We start from the raw sequence: 6,458 nt of genomic DNA on the forward strand, positions 1-6,458 counted from the left end.
TGATAATAATATTATTAATAATAAAAATATTAATCATAATTGTAACTAGGGTTATGATAATAATAATAATAAATGATAACCAATACTTACATTTGTAATAATAACAGCAATAACTAATATTCATAATACTTAATAATAATAATAATTCTAATACTTATTGATATTAATAATAATAATATCATAATCATAATAATACTTATATCAATATTAATAATACCAACAATAATAACACTAATAATATTTAATGATGTTACTTGGTAACAAAGTGTTAATGATATTAATATTGCTTATGAATGTAATTATATTCATAATAATAATAACTAACACATATTTTAGCATTACTAAATATAATAATTATAATACTAATAATAATAATAATAACAATAACAATAACAATAACAATAACAATAACAATAATAATAATAATAATAATAATAATAATAATAATAATAATAATAATAATAATAATAATAATAATAATAATAATAATAATAATAATAATAATAATAATAATAATAATAGTAATAATAGTAATAGAAGTTATACCTCAAAAGAAAAGGGTTTCTGAAAAAAAAATGGCAACAGCCGGGCTTGAACCCGCGACCTCTCGATCACCAATAAACACCCTAACCACTCGTCTGTCTCATTTTATCTGACTAATCCCAGAACCGAATTTACTTAAACTAACTATTCTGTTTTCATATTCATTCTCAAATTCATACGGCCAAATACCCAAATCGATAATCTTAATAGCAAACTATATCATGTTTTGTATTTGCAACGAAACTGAATTAGTAGATGATGGGTTTTGTTTTTAACAGGAAAAAATTTTTAAAAGAAACTGCAGAAGCAGTCACGAACAAAATATATATATATATATATATATATATATATATATATATATATATATATATATATATATATATATATATATATATATATATATATATATATATATATATAACTAATTTCGTGATTATGAAATTGAGACTGTTTTATATGATTGTTACAACATGAGTTTGGTTTTAAATCATCCCTACAAACTTTGTGAACTCTCAATGTACCTTGGATTTAGATCGTCTTGCTGGTCCGACACGATCTATAATCTTGAATGGTCCAATGTACCTTGGATTTAGTTTCCCCCGTTTACCAAATCAAACAACGCCTTTCCAAGGTGAAACCTTAAGCATGACCATCTCTCCAATTTCAAATTCTATATCTTTTCTTTTAATGTCGGCGTAGGTCTTTTGTCGACTTTGGGCGGTTATCAACCGTTGTTGAATTTGGATGATTTTCTCGGTAGTTTCTTGTATTATCTCCGGACCCGTAATCTATCTATCCCCCACTTCATTCCAACAAATCGGAGACCTGCACTTTCTACCATAAAGTGTCTCAAACGGCGCCATCTCAATACTAGAATGATAACTGTTGTTGTAGGAAAATTCTTCTAACGGTAGGTGTCGATCCCAACTGTTTCCAAAATCAATAACACATGCTCCTAGCATGTCTTCAAGCATTTGTATAGTCCTTTCGCTCTGCCCATCAGTTTGTGGATGATAGGCAGTACTCATGTCTAGACGAGTCCCCAATGCTTGTTGCAACGTCTGCCAGAACCTTGAAACAAATCTACCATCCCTATCAGAGATAATAGAGACGGGTATTCCTTGTCTGGAGACAACCTCCTTCAAATACAATTGCGCCAACTTCTCCATTTTGTCATCTTCTCTCATTGGCAGGAAGTGTGCTGACTTGGTGAGACGATCAACTATTACCCAAATAGTATCATAACCACTTGCAGTCCTTGGCAATTTAGTAATGAAATCCATGGTAATGTTTTCCCATTTCCATTCTGGGATTTCAGGCTGTTGTAGTAGACCTGATGGTTTCTGATGTTCAGGTTTGACCTTAGAATACGTCAAACATTCTCCTACATATTTAGCAATATCGGCTTTCATACCAGACCACCAAAAGTGTTTCTTGATATCTTTATACATCTTCCCCGCTCCGGGATGTATTGAAAATCTGCTTTTATGTGCTTCTTTAAGTACCATTTCTCTCACATCTCCAAACCTTGGTACCCAAATTCTATCAGCCCTATATCGGGTTCCGTCTTTCTGAATATTAAGATGTTTCTCTGATCCTTTAGGTATCTCATTCTTCAAATTTCCTTCTTTTACAACCCCCTGTTGCGCCTCCTTTATTTGAGTAGTAAGGTTAGTACGAATAATTATATTCATAGCTTTTACCCGTATAGGTTCTCTGTCCTTTCTACTCAAAGCGTCGGCTACCACATTCGCCTTCCCCGGGTGGTATCGAATCTCAAAATCATAATCATTCAACAGTTCAATCCACCTGCGTTGTCTTATATTCAGTTGCTTCTGATTAAATATATGTTGGAGACTTTTGTGGTCGGTATATATAATACTTTTGACCCCATATAAATAATGCCTCCAAGTCTTTAATGTAAAAACAACAGCACCCAATTCTAAATCGTGAGTTGTATAATTTTGCTCGTGAATCTTCAATTGTCTAGACGCATAAGCAATCACCTTCATTCGTTGCATTAATACACAACCGAGACCTTGCTTTGATGCGTCACAATAAATCACAAAATCATCATTCCCTTCAGGCAATGACAATATAGGTGCCGTAGTTAGCTTTTTCTTCAATAACTGAAACGCCTTCTCTTGTTCATCCTTCCATTCAAATTTCTTCCCTTCATGCGTTAATGCAGTCAAGGGTTTTGCTATTTTGGAGAAATCTTGGATGAATCTTCTGTAGTAACCAGCCAATCCTAAAAATTGACGTATATGCTTCGGAGTTTTTGAGGTTTCCCACTTTTCAACAGTTTCGATCTTTGCCGGGTCCACCTGGATACCTTCTTTGTTCACTATGTGACCGAGGAATTGAACTTCTTACAACCAAAATGCACACTTTGAAAACTTAGCATACAGTTTTTCTTTCCTCAATACTTCTAGCACTTTTTTCAAATGTTCTTCGTGCTCTTGATCATTCTTTGAGTAAATAAGTATGTCATCGATGAAAACAATGACAAACTTGTCAAGATATGGCCCACACACTCGGTTCATAAGGTCCATGAACATAGCTGGTGCGTTAGTCAATCCAAACGGCATAACCATAAACTCGTAATGACCATAACGCGTCCTAAAAGCAGTTTTTGGAATATCATCCTCCTTTACTCGCATTTGATGATATCCAGAACGTAAATCGATTTTTGAATAAACCGACGAGCCTTGTAGTTGATCAAATAAGTCGTCAATTCTCGGCAGTGGATAACGGTTTTTGATGGTAAGTTTATTCAACTCTCTGTAGTCAATACACAACCTAAATCTACCATCCTTCTTCTTGACAAACAAAACAGGAGCTTTCCATGGTGATGTGCTTGGTCGAATGAAACCACGTTCTAATAGTTCTTGCAGTTGGCTTTGCAGTTCTTTCATCTCGCTAGGTGCGAGTCTGTAAGGAGCACGAGCTATTGGTGCAGCTCCTGGTACAAGATCTATTTGAAATTCAACAGATCGATGTGGAGGTAGTCCCGGTAATTCTTTCAGAAATACATCGGGAAATTCTTTTACGACGGGAACATCATTGATGCTCTTTTCTTCAGTTTGTACTTTCTCGACGTGTGCTAGAACAGCATAGCAACATTTTCTTATTAGTTTTTTTGCCTTCAAATTACTAATAAGATGTAGCTTCGTGTTGCCCTTTTCTCCATACACCATTAAGGGTTCTCCTTCTTCTCGTACAATGCGAATTGCATTTTTGTAACATACGATCTCTGCTTTCATCTCCTTCAGCCAGTCCATGCCAACTATTACATCAAAACTCCCTAACTCTACTGGTATCAAATCAATCTTAAATATTTCGCTACCCAGTTTAATTTCTCGATTCTGGCATATATAATCTGCTGAAATTAATTTACCGTTTGCTAATTCGAGTAAAAATTTACTATCCAACGGCGTCAATGAACAACTTAATTTAGCACAAAAATCTCTACTCATATAGCTTCTATCCGCACCCGAATCAAATAAAACGTAAGCAGATTTATTGTCAATAAGAAACGTACCCGTAACAAGCTCCGAGTCTTCCTGTGCCTCTGCCGCATTAATATTGAAAACTCTTCCGCGGCCTTGTCCATTAGTGTTCTCCTGGTTCGGGCAATTCCTAATAATGTGGCTCGGTTTTCCACATTTATAACAAACTACATTGATATAACTTGCTCCGACACTACTTGCTCCGCCATTACTCATTCCGACACCATTTGTTCCTTTCGTTCTGTTAACTCCTGGTCCGTAGACCTCACACTTTGCCGCGCTATGACCATTTCTTTTACACTTGTTGCAAAATTTGGTGCAGAACCCCGAGTGATACTTTTGACACCTTTAGCATAGCTGCTTCTGATTGTTGTTGTTGTTGCGGTTGTTATTGTTGTTGGGATGATTGTTGTAGCTGTTGTTGTTGTTGTTGTTTTGCCGTTTGTTGTAGTTGCGATTGATGTTGCGATTGTTGGGATAGTTGTTGTTGTTTTGGTGACTCTTATCACCGTTTTCCTCCCACTTTCTTTTGACTAGCTTCACGTTGGCCTCTTCGGCCGCATGTTCTTTAATTCTTCCCTCAATCTGGTTCACTAGTTTGTGAGCCATTCTACATGCCTTTTGTATGGAGGCAGGCTCGTGTGAACTTATATCTTCTTGGATTCTCTCCGGTAACCCTTTCACAAACGCGTCGTTCTTCTCTTCCTCATCTTCGAATGCTCTCGGACACAATAGGCACAATTCTGTGAATCGTCTTTCGTACGAAGTAATATCGAATCCCTGTGTTCGTAACCCTCTAAGTTCTGACTTGAGTTTATTGACCTCGGTTCTAGGACGGTACTTCTCGTTCATCAAGTGTTTGAATGCTGACCACGGTAGCGCGTAAGCAACATCTTGTCCCACTTGCTCTAGATAGGTATTCCACCATGTTAACGCAATACATGTGAAGGTATGCGTAGCGTACTTCACTTTACCTCCTTCAGCACACTTACTTATGGCAAACACCGATTCAACTTTCTCGGTCCACCGTTTCAATCCGATTGGTCCTTCGGTCCCATCAAATTCTGAAGGTTTGCAGGCAGTGAATTCCTTGTAGGAGCATCCTACACAATTTCTTGCGCCGTTAGCTGTATTGCTAGATTCAGAGTTATTGTTGGTATGTAGCGCGGCATGTACTGCGGCTATGTTTGAAGCAAGAAAGGCACGAAAATCCTCTTCGCTCATATTCAAGGTATGTCGAGTAGTCGATGCCATTTCCTTCAAAATAGTCAAATGAAACAAGTTAATCATACAGAATATTAAGAGTAGTCAATAGTATCTCGTAGCATAATATGAACTCATTTATAAAAGCTTTTTCTTCATATTAGCGTTTTATAAGTTTAAATTCGGGTACTACCTACCCGTTAAGTTCATACTTAGTAGCTAATATACAATTCAACTACTACAATTCCATATGAAAACTGATTATAATAATATATCACATACAAATATTCTTCAAACTTACAACTTCGCTATATTACATATAACATGAAATATAGTACACTATGATACAGGACAGTTTTGAAGATAAATCTAGTTAATACGCAAGTTGTTCAGCAAAGGAAATAAAGACACGTAATTCATAAGTCCAGAAACAAGTCATGCATTCTGGTTTTACTAAGACGACTTCCCATCCTTGGTCTTGTGGAAAATAACTGTTATGACCATTGGCTAGGCAGCATGTTGTAATGTCGTCAAAAGGACGAGGGTTTCGTAATGTCCAACAGCCCCGTAATAATCTAAAAACCTTGTTTCTCACCCCAACTACTGAATCCGTCACTTGTGGGAAAGTTTTATTTAAAAGTTGCAATTCGATGTTCTTTTTCTCACTTTGGTAAGAAGCGAACATCACTAACCCGTAAGCATAACATGCTTCTTTATGTTGCATGTTAGAAGCTCTTTCTAATTCACGAAATCTTATGTTGGGATATGTTGAGTCAAAATAGGTTCTTAACCCGTAGCGTAAAATTGCATTTGGGTTTCCCGCATTTAACGCTTTAAAGAAAACACGGCGTAACTTAAAGTCTCCCCAATGTGATATACCCCACCTATCAAAGGAAAGCCTTTTATAAACTAAGGCATTTCTGGAAAGTCTTTCAAATGTTTGACAAGTTAATTTCACCATAACTAAATGTGCTGATGAATTCTGACCGACTCTAGACAAGATTTCCTCAATCATATCCTCTGGTAGGTCTTCTAAAATATTCGGTTGTCTACCCTTAACGTCCATTTTGTTTTTATACTGTAAAATAGACAAAGATTAGATTCATAAAAGATAATTAACAAAAAATACAAGCAATTTTTACATAGAACATAAAAGTACAAGCACACTACAATACATTTATTACACAATATGCTCACACC

The sequence above is a fragment of the Rutidosis leptorrhynchoides genome, chromosome 5 (genome assembly GCF_046630445.1).
Source record: "Rutidosis leptorrhynchoides isolate AG116_Rl617_1_P2 chromosome 5, CSIRO_AGI_Rlap_v1, whole genome shotgun sequence".
NCBI classification, from domain to species: domain Eukaryota; kingdom Viridiplantae; phylum Streptophyta; class Magnoliopsida; order Asterales; family Asteraceae; genus Rutidosis; species Rutidosis leptorrhynchoides.